The 19,347-nt window shown below is 43.1% G+C and overlaps 1 long non-coding RNA gene across 3 annotated transcripts; it reads right to left on the bottom strand.

The window, feature by feature from the left end:
* Positions 1–3,275: 3,275 nt before the first annotated feature.
* LOC108539297 (uncharacterized) lies at positions 3,276–17,743 on the bottom strand. Of its 3 annotated transcripts, none has more exons than XR_001888324.1 (3): positions 17,586–17,743; positions 17,403–17,491; positions 3,276–3,560 (listed from the first exon to the last, which is right to left on the bottom strand). It is a non-coding gene; the product is annotated as an uncharacterized LOC108539297 (long non-coding RNA). The 3 variants fall into 3 exon arrangements; XR_001888325.1 differs by lacking the exon at positions 3,276–3,560 and adding an exon at positions 15,911–15,993; XR_001888323.1 differs by lacking the exon at positions 3,276–3,560 and adding an exon at positions 17,180–17,265.
* Positions 17,744–19,347: the final 1,604 nt, after the last annotated feature.

The raw sequence follows: 19,347 nt of genomic DNA, 5'->3' as shown, positions 1-19,347 counted from the left end.
ATCATGGAATGAGCTCTGAGCTCAGTTCAAGTCAAGAGGACTGGAAGCCTTGGTCTAAAACCCATCAGTAAGCATGTGATGACTATATATACCCGGAAAGTTTGTAGGCTTACATTCTCTCTGAGCCTCAGTTGGTCCATCCATAAAATGGACTCAAGAATAACCATCCTGCTATAACAAGATTTCTTAGAAAAAAAGAATAACCATTCTATGGGGTTATTCTGAGGATTGAAAGATGTAAATCTATAAGTACTTTACAGACTATAAAAGTGTAAGGAACAAGAATAGTGTGCCTATCAGTGCTCTGAATGTTCTATTTTTATAGTTTGTGTTTAATTTGGGTCCCACAGCTCCTGCCATTGGTTTACCTAAATCCTTGCAATTCTGAAAAGAACTTTTAGTCTTTTAGACTTTTATTTGCTTCATCTTCTTTATGGGTAATAGAAAAGTTGTATTCTTGGATCTGCATCATCTGTGTTATTACTTACATACACAGATGTTTTTGATGCCTCTTCTAGGGAATATTTTTGTAGATATTTCCTGAGTTATTGAATCAGAGGAAAAAGCAAATGATCTTTTTCTATGGCTCAAAATAAGAATAATAGGTGATAGTTCCTGAGATGTTACTATAGGCCAGGCATCATACAAGACAGACTCTTCACATTCATTTGAACTTCCCAGTGGCCATATGAGGTGTGTCTACCAGGAATTCATTGCCAAGTAACTAAGTAACTGAAATTTAGCAACTTAAAAATTGCAATAAATTTGTGGTGCCTCATATATAGTTTCTGTTGGTCAGGAATTCGGGAGTGATTTCACTGAGTGATTCTAGCTCAGGCTGTCTCATTAGGTTGACATCATCTGAAGGTTTGACTGGGGCTGGAGGATCCACTTCCAAGGTGTTTCACTCACATGGCTGGCAAGTTGGAGCTGGCTGTCGGCAGGAGGCCTCGGTTCCTTGCCATGTGGACCTCTCCATAGGCCTTCTTGAATATGCTCCTGACATAGTGGCTGGCTTCCCCCAGACTAAGTGATCCAAGAGAGAGTGAGGCTAAGGCTGCAGTGTCCCTTATGGAAATCTCAGAAGTCACACTCCATCATGGCAGCAACATCCTATTGGCTGTGTAGTTCAGCCCTATTCATTTTCAAAGAAGACTACTTAAGAACTGAACTTTCAGGAGAAGGAATTAATGGAGGCTATCTTTGAGGCTGGCTAGCACAGTCTATTATTCTCATATTTAAAAGATGGAGTAACTAAGGTTTAGAAGGATTATGTAACTTGTCCAAGATCACATGGATAGTATTGGCAGAGCTGGGATTCAAATCCAAATTTGTCTATTTGAAAATATGCAAATGGAAGCCCTGAACCACTCAGCTCTACTGCATCCCAGATATTTTCAAAACTGTAAAGCACAGTGCAAATAATTCTACTATTTGATAGAACATTCCAGGAACAGGTATGATTTTATTGGTAAGTGAGAGATCATTCATTTACCTACTCATTCATTCATTTATCCATTTAACAAACATCTATGGAATGTTTCATTTTTGCTAGGATCTGAGATAAATGACTTGGCTAAAATCACATAGCTGACAAATGGCAGAGTAGGTCACAAACCCAGGTCTGTATGACCCATAGTACTGTGTTCTTTCACCACCTAGACGGTTGCTTTGAACTTATTTTATATGTCTTCAGAGCATCTTGGTGAAGTCCAGAGAAGTGAAGTGACTTCTCACAGTCTAAGAGAATAGGCTTTAGCAAATACCAGATTTCTCCCTCAAAAGAGCTCTATGCCCTAGAGCAGAGAAACATTCAGACCTGCAAGAAAAACTCAGCTGTTGTCATGATTCAGATCTTACATTGTTTGTTTAATGGGAATTAGGTCTGAATCTCCACATATTTGATATGGTCTGGACGTATTGTCCCCACCAAATCTCATGTTGAAATGTGACCTCCAATATTAGAGGTGGGGTCTGGTGGGAGGTGTTTGGGTCATGGGGGTGGATCCCTCATGAATGGCTTGGTACCTTCCTCATGGTGATGAGTGAGTTCTTTTTCTGAGTTCAAGCAAGATGTGGTTATTTAAAAGACTGTGGCACCTCCCTCTTCTCTCTTTTGCTCCCTCTCTCACCATGTGACACACCTGCTCCCCCTTCACCTTCCACCATGATTGGAAGCTTCCTGAGGCCCTCACCAGGAGTGGCTTCTGGCGCCATGCTTCTTGTACAGTCTGCAGAACTGTGGGCCAAATAAACCTCTTTCTTTTGTAATTTACCTAGTCTTAAGTACTTCTTTATAGCAATGCAAAATGGACTAACATAATGTTCCAGGCACTAAGAAAAATATTATCATGTTAGTGTTTAATGGGTATAGAGTTTCAGTTTTGCAAGCTGAAAAGCATCCTGGAGATAGACAGTAGTGATGTTTGCACAACAATGTGAAGGTACTTAATATCACTAAACTGTACACTTAAAAATGGTTAAGGTGGTAATTGTATGTTATGTGTATTTTGCTACAATTTAAAAAATATATTGTTGCATTATCTAATTATGTCTTGAAGACAGCCCCAGATGACAACATGTCTTTTGGAAGAAGAAATCAAGGCTCAGAGATGCTAAGTCACTTGCTCAGTATCAAATAGCTGAGAACCAGAGCTGGAGAATTGAAACCTAAATCCTTTCTACTAAAACACATAGTGCCCTTTTCTCTTGCTCCTAGTTTTGCAGCCAAAGGGAGGCCAGGTAACCATTTCGCCATTGCTAGGGCAGCAATTGTTCAGTCACTGAACGCCTTGGGAGGCAACTGGCTTTTATGGTCTGCAATCAAGCTGGGGAGAAAGAGCTGAGGCTCTGGGCTCCTTGACCAGGGACAGCTGACTTCAGAGCAGCAGTCTGCAATGAGCTAGTTCTCGCAAAAACACCCCAGGTGTGCCTTGGCTGCACAGCTGGTATAATTAGCTAGCCTGGGAACACCACAAAAGATATTTACAGGTCCAACTGCTGTTCTCAAATATTTTCCTGCACCAGCTAGGCCAGATATTGTCAGTTTTTAAAACTCCCTGAGATTCTGGGATGATTTTTGTGTAATTCGTGTGTGGGAAGGGGTTGCATGTGGCAGTACCATTATGGGTCCAGGCAAGGGGCTGGGAGCTGACTTGGGGCTGTCCCAGTCTCCCTCCCTTGCCTTCCCAGCTCGGTGCTTGTACTTTCCACCTGCAGTCTCTTGCTGGGAAAAGTGACACTTTAATTCAGAACAAGTGAAAAGGAGGCTCCACTTGGCTTAATGAGAAGTGACCAGGGAACACATTGGATTAACCAAGGGAGATTGTAAAGTGCTGTGTAAATATCAACTGCTGGACCACTGTGGGTGGGAAGGCATTTGAGTCGGTCTGGAAGAGGCGCCAGCTTCCCGAGGTGAGGCTGAGTTAGCAGCTTTGCAACCTGCTGAAGTCTGGGACTTGGTAGGTGTTGTCTGAAACAGGCAGGCTCGTTCTGAAAAGAGTTTTCTAGCCTTTCTGGGCCCTGCAGGCGCTTCTTACTGATTTGCAGGAGTAGGAATCCTGATCAAGAAAGAGAAGAAGAAAATTTTATTTGGGGAAAACCTATCAGGAGCCAGGGCTTGTGCTGTGTGCTGTCACACAGAGGCGGCTAACAGCTTCAGAACTCACATGCCCACCTTTGAACCTTGCTTCTGTGTCTTGCTAGGTAACTGAACTTACATTTACCACTTAACCTCTCTGTGCCTCATGTTCATCATATATAAAAGGGGGTTAATAACATCTATCTGATGAGTTTGTTGGGGGAATTCGAGAGGATTAGCCCTATGCCTCACACATAGTCAACACCCAGTGCATGGAATTTGTGATTTCCATTGTTTATATTGTCATCTCCTGGGGTCATGATTCCAATGTTTATGAGGAATAACCAGTCACCAGTAGATCTAGAGAGATGCGTGCAAGGTGGGTAATTTTCAATATTGATCACCTCTTTTTTTCTCCCACAGCAAGAGCCAGCAAACTTTTTCTGTAAAGGGTCGTATATTAAACATTTCTGGCTTTATGGGCCAGATGGTCTCTGTAGCAACTACTCGGCTCAAAAGCAGCTACAGGCTGGGTGCATTGGCTCACGCCTGTAATCCTAGCACTTTGGGAGGCCGAGGTGGGTGGATCACCTGAGGTTAGGAATTCGAGACCAGCCTGGCCACCATGGTGAAACCCCGTCTCTACTAAAAATACAAAAAGTATCTGGGCATGGTGGTGCATGCCTGTAATCCCAGCTACTTTGAAGGCTGAGGCAGGAGAATCACTTGAACCCAGGAGCCTGAGGTGGCAGAAAGCCGAGATCACACCACTGCACTCCAGCCTGGGCGACAGAGTGAGACTCCATCTCAAAAAAAAAAAAAAAAAAGGCCGGGCGCGGTGGCTCAAGCCTGTAATCCCAGCACTTTGGGAGGCCGAGACGGGCGGATCACGAGGTCAGGAGATCGAGACCATCCTGGCTAACACGGTGAAACCCCGTCTCTACTAAAAAATACAAAAAACTAGCCGGGCGTGGTGGCGGGCGCCTGTAGTCCCAGCTACTTGGGAGGCTGAGGCAGGAGAATGGCGTAAACCCAGGAGGCAGAGCTTGCAGTGAGCCGAGATCATGCCACTGGACTCCAGCCTGGACGACAGAGCGAGACTCCGTCCCCCCTCCCCCCCCAAAAAAAAGGCAGCCTGCTGGGTTTGGCCTGTAGGTCATAGTTTGCAGACTCCAGTCTTACAGTGATTTATTGGACTCTTAATACCTGATCACTTTTCATTTTGTTTTACAGCTGGTGGTAAATGTGCTTGATGTTTCATTTGAACATAAGCTCCTTGAAGTCAGCATGTGTTCCAGAATCTCTCTCTCTCTCTCGTTTCTTTTTCTTTTTCTTTTTTTTTAACAGTCAGGGTCTTGCTCTGTCACCCAGGCTGGAGTGCAGTGTTATGATCATAGCGCACTGCAACCTCATCCCCCTGGACTCAAGTGATCCTTCCACTTTAGCCTACCAAGTAGCTAGGACTACAAGCATGTGCCACTGTACCCAGCCAATTTGTTTTTTGATTTTTTTTGTAGAGGCAGGGTCTTGCTATGTTGCCCAGGCTGGTCTTCTTTGCTCAAGCAGTCCTCCCACCTCAGCCTCCCAAGGTGCTGGAATTACAGGCATGAGGCTCTGAACCTGGTCCATAATTGGTTTTGTGTGTTTCTAATTTTCTCCAAATGAGGAACTCAATACATGCTTCCTCATTGGATTATCACTGTGGCAGGCTTCAGGACAGTGAAGTGGTTAAGATCACAGGAGTCAAAGTCATAAATGCCTAGGTTCAAATTTTGGTGACTTTGGTCAAATGACTTCACTCCTCTGAATCTCAGTTCTCCAACTATAAAAATGGAGATGCACAGAGTACCTATTCCACTGCGTTGTTGGAAAGATTGACTGAGATGATGAACATAAGATTCTTAGCGATGTGCCTGGCAAGTAAGCAAATACTTAATAAGTGTTAGCAGAAGGGACAAATCCCTGAACCAGAACAAAGATACGCCAGATACTCGATAAGTATTTGTGCAATGCTGTTTATGAAGCCTGGGGGGAAGTCTCTCTCTTTCTCTGGGCCTCAGTATCCTCATTTGTGGACTGGTGATAAGAAGATGTGCTGTGGGACCGGAGTGAAGATGTAGTGAGACGGTGTGGTTGAGAACACTTAGCAAATCATACAGGTTCTCTGATGACACAGCTACTTTTACGGGTATTGTCTGCAGTATCCTCTGTCTCCTTTTTATCTCCTTAGTAGCCCCCAGCCCTCAGCTCTCCCTCCCCTAGTTCTTTTTGACAACGGTTTATCTACCTTGGTGCTATTGACATTTTGGGCTGGAGATTTGTCTGTTGTTTGGGGCTGTCCTGCGCACTGTAGGATGCCGAGCAGCATCCCTGACCTTTACCCACTCGATGCCAGAAGCACCCTCTACCTCTACCAGTTATGACAACCAAAACTGTCTTCAGACGTTCCCAAATACGCCTGGAGGGAGGTCAGAAATGCCCTCTGCTCTGGTTAAAAGCCATTCCTTTAGTACAAGCCTAATGCATATAGCAAGGCAAAATTTGGAAGGAGGAAGAGGTGTGTGGGGCTTTCTGTGCTGCAGAGACACATGCAGAAATGATTACTCCATCTGCAGAGACTTTGCAAAGTGTGGCCTCGGACAAGTGTCTTAACCTCAGACAAGTGTCTTAACCTCTGCAAGCCTCAGTTTCCTCATCTGTGCATTGGAGTAAAAATTCCCACACCCCAGGGCTTGTGGTGAGGACCCAGTGGAGGAGTATAACCACACTGAAGACTGAATAAATCATAACTATTCTTTTTATTGTGTCTTTTGTTGTGGTTATTGAGGTATGATAAAGTTCCCCTCTGCTTCTTGAATTTCAGGTTTCATTTCAGCATTCATAGCACAGTTTGCAAACTGAAATGAATAAACTGGATTTGACCTTCAGATATGTTTTATTTGGCCTTCAATGTGATTAAAAAATGTTTGAATTCTTAGCTTACATTTAAATGTTGGGAGATTTTTGTCTAGAATTCCAGATTTGGGGCTTTTCCTAAAGAAGTGGGGAATTGGCCAGGGCTGGAGCTGGTACGTGCCAACCCCTTTAGATAAGGTGTGTGCTCTCCTGTTCCTCCAAAGCCTCGCCAAGCTCATTTCAACTTAACTTTATGGCATTTTCCTTTTGATTCCTACAGGTATTTGAGTTTGCAATCCCTCAAAATGTTTTTGGAGAATTTTTTTTCAAGGCCCTCAGAGTTGATGATTCTTATCCAAGTTTTTCTATTTATTTCTTTAAAGCTGAGCCACTTGTGAGGTAAGGGTATATCACTTTCGATGCTCCACCTAACCTCAATGTTCCTTTGACTTTCTGACTCTTGACAGGGAGCCAAGGTGGGACCATCTCCAAACCATCCCGTCAGTCTGGGGTGCTTTGCGGGGGTTTGAGTCTCTGCCACCCCCATCCTGTTATATGTTCCCATTTTCCTGACCCACGTCCTCCCCCAATCCAGTCTTCCCCAGCGAAACCAGAACTGTCAGCTTCTCGACAACCGTTTATCAGACACGAGGAAATAACAGCTTTTAACCATGCTTGAAGACTGTGATCAAATTCCGAACCATTTCCAGAAGTGCCCCTTGGGACCCAGGGGGAGACGTGGTTTCCATGATAACAAACTCTTTGCTGTCTCCCATCTCCGGCCTCTTGGAAAGGAAGCAGATCTTACCTCCCTACGGTGCTAGAGGAAATTTAACTACAAAAGCTGGCAGAGGTGACATATACAGAAACAACAGCATCACCTTGGTGGGGACCTGTAATCAAATGTGCTGTCCATGACGGCAGTTATAATGCAGAATCTTGCAGCCCCCTTCCCTCCAGACACGCCTTCCAGGTTTGCCTGAGCCAGCATCCAAAATGGAGAGATGGGGGAGCTATGATTGGAAGAAAGACTCAAGTTCTTTCCAGACAGGATTATAGCCTCTCCTTCACACGATCTTGGGACTTAAGTACTTTCCTGAGAATTATTAAAAAACTAAGTAGACAAAAGAGAAAACAGAAAATGAAACTAGGAAAGGCTTGGGAGGTAGGGAAGAGGCTTCCTTCATTTAAAAAAGATGATACATGCAAATTACTTACAGGCTCTGATATCAAGAAAGCACTCCATATTTGTGATATTTATTATCCTCTGATTGGCTGTGCCTCAGAGGCTACAGTGATAACCATGTCAAACTTCTACTGAGTTCTTAATTTATGTTCATGATCATTTTAAATTCTCACAACAATCTTATCTGGGCATGGTTATGGCCATCTCAGAGATAAACTGAGTCTCAGACTGGTTAAGCTTGCTGAGGTCACAAAACCTATTAGCAGCAGAATTTGGTCCCAACTCCAGTCTGTCTAATTCCAAAGTCCACGGTCCTATTCTACCACATTACACTGTATGTCCTTATCATAGTCTGAGTAGAATCAGTGTTAAGTCTGTAGGGAGGTGTAGAAGAGCCTGTGAACTTCTGAAGTCAATATACCTTATCTGTCGTTTTATCCCTCAAGCCTAGCGTAGCACCCAGAAACATAGAAGGTGCTCAATAAATATTCATGGGATTAACGAAAGAGCAATGATTAATTCAAATAGATGTATTTTTATTGGTGGGCTTTCAGGCAGGGTAAAGAGATGTGTTTGTATTGTAATTGTCTGTTTAATTGTCTTTCTCTGCCTCTTAATTGTGAACACCTGTTTCTGTGATGGTGTCTGAATTCATCTGTTAGGGCTGCCATAACAGAATATCACAGACTGGGTGGCTTAAACAACACAAATCTATTTTCTCACAGTTTCGGAGGCTGGAAATCTGAGATCAAGGTAACAACAGTTTCATTTCTTCTGAGACCTTTCTCAGAAGTCAGATACTTACCTTGTAAGATGGTGATAAGTGCTAAAGAGAGAGCGAGAAGAAAAGCAGATATCTTTGGTAGAAACATGTTTCAAATTTGAATGTAAGATGATGTTATAAAAGCATGGGTCCCTGTCCAGTGATGAGATCTTGGAGGGAGGCTTCCGACTATGGTGAACCACCACACTCCAGATCTACCTATACACACACCCACCCATCCACTCATCTCTCTGCCTGTCATCTATCCATCATTGATCCATCCATCTATCCCCTCATCCACCCATCTATTCATCCATCCAAGTATTTTACTCCTTGACTGGAGACAGCCATCTTCTCACTGTGTGCTCACATGGTTATCTCTGTGCACTTGAATGTATCTGGTGTCTCTGTCTGTGTCCTAATCTTCTCTTCTTATAAGGACACCAGTCATTTTTAATTAAGGCCCACCCTAATGACCCCAACTTTAACTTAATTATTCCTTAAAGACCCTGTCTCCAAACACAGTCACATTCTGAGGTACTGTGGGTTAGGGCTTTTAAATTGGAATTAGGGGAATAGAGTATATAATTCAGCCCATAACAATGTCTGTTTTGTTCACTTTTGTATTTCCAGAACTTCACAGAGGGTCAAGTGCACACAGTTGGATAAGTAGGTTTAATTAATGAATGAAGGAAAGAATAGAAGACAGAAAAATGGATACAGGATGGACAGGTGTCATATGGATGGATGCATAGATGGGTGGATGAGGGGATAGATGGATGGACTGATGATAGACAGATGACAGGTAGACAGATGGGCGGATGCGTGTGTGTATGTATGGGTAGATCTGGAGTGTGATGGTTCACCGTAGTTGGAGGCCTCCCTCCAAGATCTCACCAATGGACAGGGACCTATGCTCGTATAACACCATCTTACATTCAAATTCGAAACACGTTTCTACCAAAGATATCTGCTTTTTTTTTCTCTTTAGCACTTATTACCATCTTACAAGTATTTTACTTACATATTTTGCTTATTGCCTGTCTCTCCCAACTAAATCCATGAGGACAGGCAGGAGCTTTTTTCTCTCTTAAAGTTCAGTGTAAACATTTTTATTATTTGCTTATTTATTTATTAGAGACAGGGTCTCACTGTGTCACCCAGGCTGGCTGGAGTGCAGTGGCACAATCATAGCTCACTGCAACCTTGAACTCCTGGGCTCAACTCCTCCTGCCTCAGCATCCTAAGTAGCTAGAACTGTAGGCATGCCCAGTTGCCTGTCTTTTTTACTGTTCTATTCTTAGAACCTAGAACAAATTAGTCACACAAGATGTATTCAGTAAATATTTGGTAAATGAATGCATGAATAAGCTGACCTCCTCCTATGGCCCCCATCTGGATACTTCAAGAGCCAGTGGAAGACTTTCCTTTTCAAGAGGCCTTTTCTGACCACCCAGTTTGCAGTAATCCTCATGCTTCCCCAGAGGTGGGAAGTGTGTTGGGCTATTCTCATCAGGTACTAATTATGAGATCTTGGAGGAAGGCCTCCAACTATGATGAACCACCACACTCCAGATATACCTATACACACACCCACCCATCCACTCATCTGTCTACCTGTCATCTATCCATCATTGATCCATCCATCTATCCCCTCATCCACCCATCTATTCATCCATCCAAGTATTTTACTCCGTTACTCATTTACATCATTAATATGCCTTAATTGGTAAAACAGCTTGTATAACTACAAAATACAGATTCAACCCCACCCCAAAATGGACTAAATCTAAGTATCTAGGTGCAGGACCCTGGATAGTCCTCCCCCAGAATATTCTAAATTACATGGTTCTCTAATCAACTTTGAGAAACTGTGTAATGGGGAACCTGAGGTCATAACTGCTTGAGAATTTAGTCAAGTTTTCTGTCTTTATTTCTTGCAAACAGCCACCTGGTAACTTTCCCTCTATTTGTCTTAGAAGGATTTGATTTCCTCTCATAGACATGTACAAACTATGTCACATGGAGACCTTTTCTGATTACTGACAGTGGAGTGGGAAAGGGAGTTGAGCCCCCACAGATTTTGAGAAAGTCCACATCCTTTGGTGCTTAAGTCTTAAGTGTGGGAGCTGTTACCTTATAACAGAAGTGAACAAGAGACCAGGTTCTCAGGGCAAAGGTTGCAGATCCAAGGGCAAAGGCTCCAGGGTCCAGCTGATTTATTTCCTTGCTTTTATTAACACATTCCCTCTCTTCCCCACCCCCTACCCATGGGTTTACAATGTGGGTGGTTGTGGTATTATGTTGGGAAGAGGTTAGGGAATCTTTCACTGGGGAAATAGCACTTTTTCTTCTTTGTTGTCTTAGATGTGTTTGGAAACTGACTAGGAGCTCTTATTTCCCTCTTTCTCCTCCTCCTCTGTCTCTTCTTTTTCTGTCTCCTCTTCCTTCATCTCCTCCTTCTCCTTCCAACAGCTACCATAAATTGAGCACTTAGCATAGGCCTGCCTCTATATCAAAAGTTTTACAAGTATTGTTCCATTGAATCCTTAGGACAATCATTTGAAGTACAACTATGACCTTCCCCACTTCCCTTTGTTATTGTTGTTGTTGTTTTGTTTATTGAGACTGAGTCTCGCTCTGTTGCCCAGGCTGGAGTGCAGTGACACAAACTTGGCTCACTGCAACCTCTGCCTCCCAGGTTCAAGTGATTCTCCTGCCTCAGCCTCCCAAGTAGCTAGGATTAGAGATGTGCACCACCACGCCCAGCTAATGTTTTGTATTCTTAGTAGAGATGGGGTTTCATCATGTTGGCCAGGCTGGTCTTGAACTCCTAACCTCAAGTGATCTACCTGCCTCGGCCTCCCAAATTGGTGGGATTACAGGCATGAGACACCGCACCTGCCCCCACTTTACTTTTAAGGAAGCTGAGGTTCTGAAAGGTGAAGTCACTTGCTTAAGGTTACACAGCTTGTTACAAGGCAGAAATAGGATTCAAACTCAGTTTGTCTGATGCTAAGCAAAGCTTATGCCTATAACTGTGACACAAAGACAAATAAATCCAAATGCCTACATGATAGGCTTAGATGACAAGGAGTGGTGGAGACTGTGGCCAACTGAAGAATTCCTACCCTGGGTAAAGGAGGCTTCTGCTACCCATCTCCATCTGAATATTGCCAGGTGCATGGGGCTGGGGGCAGTCTTCTGATTTTTCAAGATTAGCTGGAAATCCGAATCTTTATGTAAAAATCTCTTGCATAAAGATTTTTTTCTCTTTTAAATGTCAGCAACTAATTGATTCTTTAATTGTGTAAGTCAAACACGCCTACAGATGGAATTTAGCTTGAAAACTACCAATCTGTGACCGCTGCTTGAAACAACCACTAGAGTGCAGCTCCCATGGGCATGGAGCTACAATCCATGACATCCATCCATTGGCCCCAGATTCTGAGAGTCAGATTAATCTTTGTCTTCTTGTATGTTGTCTGCTGACTCACAAAGAGCTATGGCTTCTGTAAAAGGAGAAGACCCAGATACTCTCAAAATAATATCTTGTAGAGCTGCATTGTCCAGTATAGCAGCCATCAGTTACACATGGCTATTTATATTTAAATTAATTGAAATTAAATAAAGGATAACATCCCATTTCCTAATGTCACTGGCCACATTTCATGTGCTTTGTGGCCACTATGTCAGGCAGCACAAATCTAACACATTTTCATCATCACAGAATGCCTTACTGGATGGACAACCCTACTGAGAATCAAACTCTGGACCCATCCCTTTTCTCTGCCTTTTATCTCCCATAAAATACCTCTGCAGGCTGGGCACCATGGCTCGTGCCTATAATTCCAGCACTGTAGAAGGCCTAAGCAGGTGGATCACGAGGTCAGGAGTTCAAGATCAGCCTGACCAATATGGTGAAACCCCCATCTCCACTAAAAATACAAAAATTAGCTGGGCATGGTGGCACACACCTATAATCCCAGCTACTTGGGAGGCTGAGGCAGCAGAATTGCTTGAACCCCGGAGGCGGGGGTTGCAGTGAGGTGAGATCATGCCACTGCACTCCAGCCTGGGTGACAGAGTGAGATTCTGTCTCAAAAACAAACAAACAAAAACACCTCTGCATGCCCCACCCTCCCAGGGAAATATCTGCTAGTGACAAAGTGACTCACCTGGAAAGAGAAAAGGAAATAATCTCATATATGTTAATGGGAGAAAGCTAGTTGATCAGTCCACCTTCCTCTCAGAGTAAATATGGACATTATTAGTGTCCTTCTGGAGACTTTTGCCTGTGTCTCATTAGTTCAGAAGAGTAATTCTTGGAAAGCATTTCAGAACAGACAGATGAGCAGCAAGCCCTTGGAAATGATTTTTGAGGGTGCACAGTGCCAGCTCTCTACCCTTGGGAACTCCCACCCTCATGCTGTGTCTACTGCTGCTTCTGCAAGGACATCAGTGTGGTAAGTTAGTCCATGTTAGTCCTAGCTCAGTGATGGGAAGGAAAATTAAATGGAGGCTCTCAAATGCATCAAAGAGGAAAGAGTTCTTGGTGGGAATGTAGAACAGCTAATAAAAGAAGACAAGCTTGAAATTAATGATGATTCAAAAATGCCAGAGTTACCAAGGCTTTTTTAAGTAGTCAACGAGAAAGACAAAGTGCAGAAATTGGAACATTTACCAGACATGAAGAAACTGCAAGAATAGTTATCAGCCAAGAAGTAATTAGAAAAGACTTGGATGAGCTGGGGCATCTGCAAGGTTGGCGGAGGGTAAGGCATGGATATAAAGTGAAACTGCCAAATTGCCCCATGATTCAGGACCTGGGTGGGTGGGGAGCCAGAGTATTAGGGGAAAAGGAAGCCAGAGGAAGGGCTATGTTTGCAGAAAGTTTTCTTAGGATAGTTACCTGGAATTGTAACAAGAAGACTTAATGAAGAATTGAAGTGAGCAACATAGAGAAGTAAACCTTTTCAGGGTAGTACAAAACTAATCACAGGAGACACGAAAGACTCAGTCAGATGGAGATCAAAGTGTCACCTTTATTATTGATAAAAAAAAAAACTCTGCTGGAGGACACAGCTTGTGAATACTCTCCTGAATTGAATTTATCCCTCACTCCAACTTCACCCAGACCAGTAGGACAATGCCTGATCCTCTAACCTCAGAATGCACATTTTCTGCAGGCAAGTGGATCCCAAGAGAGTGATGACTTAGATGAGTGCTTTCAGTTTCTTCTTCCAGATGTGCCAATCAAGGGGGCAAGAGGTCAGGAATGTCACTCTATTGGAGGTCCCTCTATAGAGAAACATGAGGAATGGGGAATAAATTCCTCCTGTTCCATCCCCTTCCCCAACAACATCAGGTTGTTTCAAGAAAATGGTATATTGAATATGAGAAAATAGAAATTGTGAAGTCATCAGAATTTGAGGAAAATATATAGGGCTGCCTGGCAGCCTGGAGTAGTCAGTCTCTCTCTTTCTCTCTCTCTCTCTCTCTCTCTCTCTCTCTCTCTCTCTCTCTCCCCCCCCCGCCCTCGCTATCTCACCCTTACTCTTTTAGTTCCTCATTACTAGATTTTTATATGAGGGGACTTTATACTGAGGTCCTGACTCAATCAACTTCTTACTGCATCTGCTTTTCTTGGATTATCACATTGACTCTATGAGTTAGGTACTATTATCTCTCCATATTACTGATGGGAAAACTGAGGCTTAGAGATATTAAATATCTTGTCTAAGTCACTCAGCTAGTAGGTTGAAGAGCCAGGATTTGAACCAGGCTTGTGCCCTTGTCCACTCCACTCCACTGCTGCCTCGGGACAGACAGAGAACCTGGCTGGTTCAGCCTCTTTTTTGTTTGTTTGTTTTCATATCAGACCATGAGAGAAATGTGTGGGTCCACAGGTATTTGGAGACTTGTCCTATTCAGTGGCAACTAGAAGCCCCTCCCTTTCAGTGTTGCCTGTTACGGACACAACACAGGCATTGGATGTATAATACAGACACAACACAGGCATTGGATGTATAATACAGACACAGTACAGGCATTGGATGTATAATACAGACACAATACAGGCATTGGATGTATGATACAGACATAATACAGGCATTGGATGGTCAAGAGGGCAGCTCTAAAGTCAGATATATCAACATTCAAATTCAAGCTTAGCCAGTGACTTGCTATGTGACCTTGAGCAAGTCACTTCTACTCTTTGGGACTCAATTTCTTTGCCTATAAAAGGGCATTTTTCCCATTTATAAGAATTCAGTGAGCTACTGAGTGTTAATACTTAGCAGAGCAAATGTGCAATGAATGCATTTTGTTGTTGTTGCACAGGAGTCAGAATAAGGAAGGTTAAACTTTCCATTGTTTGCCCAATTATGACAAACCTCTTTGGGCCGCTGTGTTTTCGCCTATGGTGTTCCTCTTACCTACATTGTTCTTCCCTACCCCCGCCAACTCCCCCAGTTCGATGACCTCCCACTTGTCCTTCAAGACCACTCACCTTTTTGGAGCCTCCTTAGACTCTCCCAAGCAGAATAAGATACTGCTTGTACACATGTCTGCTAGGTCCTTCTTCCTTTTCCTATTAAATATTATGACGAGCTGGTAACTTGCCTCTCTTCCCAACTCCCAACTAGGCTAGAGCTTTTAAAAACTCTACTAGGTCTTTCTTCTTTTTCCTATTAGAGTGTTTTTGGTTTTGTCTTTGGTTTTGGCTTTTTTTTTCTTTTTTCTTTTTTTGAGATGGAGTCTTATTCTGTCACCCAGGCTGGAGTGCAATGGCATGATCTTGGCTCACTGCAACCTCTGCCATCTGGGTTGGAGCAATTCTCCTGCCTCAGCCTCCCAAGTAGCTAGGATTATAGGCATATAATTATAGGCATATAGGTGCCACCACACCTGGCTAATTTTTGTATTTTTAGTAGAGACAGGGTTTCACCATGTTGGCCAGGCCAGTCTTGAACTCCTGATTTCGGGTGATCCACCCACCTTGGCCTCCCAGAGTGTTGGGCATGAGCCACTGTGCCCGGCCTAGAGTTCTTAAAGTATGATTTTATAATAATATCACAACTTGCCTGTCTCCCCAGTTTCCAACTAGGCTAGCTAGAGCTTTTCAAAACTAAAGAACCATGTCTGGTTCACCCGAGTCTTCCCTCATTTCACTTGGGCAACATGTTAAATGCTCAAAAAATTTTTGAGTAAATGGATATTTAATGTATTAGTTATCTATTTCTGGTTAACAAATCATCTTCTAAGACAACATACTTCTGATCTCACACTCTGTGGGTCAAAAGTCTGGGTATGTTTTAGCTGAGTCCTCTGGTTCTGGGTCTCTCACAAGACTCAGCTGGGAAATATCCACTTCACAGACTCGCTTATGTGGTTGCTGGCAGGACACAGTTCCTTGTAGTTGCTGGACTGAGACCTCAATTCTCAGTTGAATTGTTGGCTAGAAGCCTTCCTTGATTCTTTGTGATATGGGTCTCTCCACAAAGCATTTTACAACATGGAAGCTGCCTTCAACAGACTGAGAGCAAGAGAAAGGACAAGAAAGAGTGGCTGCCAAGAGAGTGGAAAACAGAAGAGAGTCATGTTTCTTGTAACCTCATCGTGGAAGTCACATGCCATTACCTTTGTCATACCTTGTTCATTAGAAGCAAGTCACTATGTTCACCCTGTATCAGTGGGAAAGGATTGCCCAAGATTGCAAATATCATAAGGCAGGGATCACTGGGAGCCACATTGGCAGCTGCGTGCCATGCTTAGCAAAGCAGAGGGTAACTGAAAGGAAAAAGAAGAAGGAAAGGAAATACCAAAGGGAGAGGATGAGGAGGGGACAAGGAAGAAGAAATAGTGTTATCCACACAATGGGTAGGTTCTAGCACTTGTTGGGTGATGGCCCAATGACCACAATCAAAGAGGATTTGGCAAGGGGATTTTATTACTTGCAGTAAATAAAGAAAACAGGGGTGATAGCTCCCAAAGCAGTGCCTTCCTGAGCTGGAGGCTGAGTCAGGTTTCATAAGGATAGGGTAATGAGATGTGATCTGATTGGATCTTGCAATGAGGTGATGCCAAGAGGAATGATCTGACTGGCTTCCACCATGGGGTGATTCCAGAGCTCGATCTGATTGGATCTTGGATTCTGCTACATGGTGTCCGTGTCTTAATTCAGTCCCTGCTCCTTGGTCTGAGCACTTAGGTTCCCCTTGTGGTTGCATACTTGGTTTATCCAGGCATGCTAATGTTATGTGACCTTCAATCTGGGAGTCCATGGCAGCTAAAAAGAAATGACTCTACAACTTTGTTACATAACAGTTGACTCAGATTGATCTAGTGCAGTTACAGTAAGAAGAAAGAAGAGAAAGGAAGCAGCAAGAAGGAGATCAGTCATAAAATACTATGCATTTGCTGTATTTCCAGTAAGGTGATTTGAGACACAGATGCCATGACGTGGCCCCACCCCATGGGTGTCTGTCAAGATGAGAAGCCAGAAAATACACATAAGGGATGATTATTGGCAACTCAGGGTCATGGGTGTGGAACACTACATGGTTCACCAAACCTTAAGTGTTATGAGATTAAGATTAGGGTGAACTTATTGGGCCTGGTGTGCTGAGAAAGCTGAAACTTGAACTGGGGCTTGTAACATGAGTATATTTGGGATAGAAAAACAGAGTGAGGAACAATGTGGGAGACTGCTTAGAGGTGAAAGACTTCTTAAAGAAAGGGGACTCCAAAATACCTGCCATGGAGGATTCTAGGAGGGCATCATTGGGAGATGAGATTGCAGAAGCAGATGGAGATCAGGTTTTGAAGGCTCTTGAGAGTCTGTGAGATAATTTTGAACTCATTTGGTGGACAGCTAGGAGACTGTGAAGGTGGTTGAGTGGAGGCAGTGTGAGGCAGGGGTAAGCACAGAAATTTGGAATCAGGAACACTGGCTTTCCAATCCCTCTGCCACTTACCAGGTGTGAGAAGCTCTTTGGTCAATGTAAGTTCTCCAAGACTCAGTGTCTTCATCTGCAACATACTAATGTCTCCTTCATGGGTTTTTCTGAGGATTTAATAAATAATGTATGTAAAGTACTTAGTGTAGTGCCTGTCACACGATGAGCTCTCAATGATAATAATAAAGTTATTATTGTTACCATTATTATTATTTCTGAGTTGGGAATGGGACACATGGAGAGAGATGGAGAATTTTTTAAATGTCAAAGTCTTCCTCTTGGTGGCAGGACATTCATCTGGCCCCTTCCCTTGTCTCTTCTTGGTTGTACACCATGACAGATGAGCAATAGGGACTTAAAAGTGACAGATGTGTCCATCTAGGACAAAGAGGGGAGGGCCAGAGGGAGGTAGGGTTGCGGAATGACCTCACAATGCCTGGAATCATGGTCAATGGAGCTGCAGAGGTTGAAGGAACTGTCTTCACAGAAATGTAATTGTGAGGCCAAGCCAAGGGCAGAGTTCCCAGAATTTGCTTGGGGCACTGGTCCCGCAGTTCTCATTTGGAGCTAGTGGCCTGATGTGGATTCTAAAGACAGGAGGGTCCTTGGAGGTCAATGGGATGGACATCCCTCCTTGTACTGTGTTGTTATTCCTTGAAGGAGGTTGTTGACTTGAGCAACTGGATTAGGGACAGTTGGGAGGGCCTCGGACTCAAGTAAATTAAGTTCCTGAGCTCTGTGATGGTGAGGTTCAGTCCTAGGTGAGTTGGGAAGTAGAAAAGTTTGTTTTCTTTTAAATTCCTCGTTTTGCACCCCAAACTCCTTTTATTCAGACAAAATATCTTTCCAGCTATGTCTCATGCTGTAATTCTTTCCTCTCTTCTTCTTCCAGTGAAAATTTACCAACCCTGGATTACATTCCCTGCAATTCTGCTTTTTACTCATTTCATAAAGCAGTGGCTCTCAGACTTGTGAATTTCAAGAACTAGTGCATTTTTCGTGTTGAAACTTCCGCATTGAAATATAGAGAGACAGTGATATAGGGACAGATACAGAGATATGGATGTAGCTCAATGTAGAGATTGCCAACTCCTTATTCTTTCGAATACCTTTAAAAATTGTTCCATAAATGACATGGTTTTTATAAAAAAAAACTCCAAACAAATAAGAATAGTCTCAAATAAAAGGCAATCCTTTAAATATAATAATTTTAGTGTTGTAAGAAACTCTCTTACATCGACTTTATTTTTTTGCACCAAGGACTATCATTTAGAAACTGCCATCATAGATCATTTATGCCAAGGTGTTAATGGCTTGATAACATGTTCATTTAGGAAATATCCAGCTCCTCCTATGTGTCAAGCCCTGTGTTAAATGCTGAACCTGTGGAGATGGAGACAACTGGATATCTTGAGGTCAAAAAATTTAGTCTGGTTGGGAAAACATTTATAAACAATGATGCTGATACCAATGTAATACCTCAGAGTGTGTGGGCTTTTCTAACAGTTTAGACAACATTCTTTAAGTGTTCAGGAGGGCAAGATGCAGAAAGCCTCATGACTAAGTAGGAGTTGAGGGAGGGCATTGCAGGCAGAAGGAACTGCCTGCTAGAGGGTGTATGTTAAGGGCTGTCATTTATCCAGGAGTTACAGTATGCTGGGTGCTTTAATGTCACCTCATTTCAACTCAGCAACAACTGTGTAAGTTGGATATTGACTCTCATTTTATCACAAAGAAGGTTTAGGAGGGGGAAGTCACTTGCTGAAGATCATGTAGTAAGAGACAGGCATGGGGTTTGAATCTAGCCCTTCCTGATGTTAAAACCTATGTATCAAACCACCCCAGTGATGTCCTCCAAAAGCTTTAAACGGCTCTCTGATCTTATCCATACCCACCTGTACTGCTGCATCCCCCATACTGCTTACAAGAAAACGAAACAGGAAATAAGAGACGGAGTTAAATT

The sequence above is a fragment of the Rhinopithecus bieti genome, unplaced genomic scaffold (genome assembly GCF_001698545.2).
Source record: "Rhinopithecus bieti isolate Rb0 unplaced genomic scaffold, ASM169854v2 scaffold_17010, whole genome shotgun sequence".
In the NCBI taxonomy this organism is placed as follows: Eukaryota; Metazoa; Chordata; class Mammalia; order Primates; family Cercopithecidae; genus Rhinopithecus; species Rhinopithecus bieti.
This window is presented reverse-complemented; position numbering and strand designations above follow the sequence as displayed.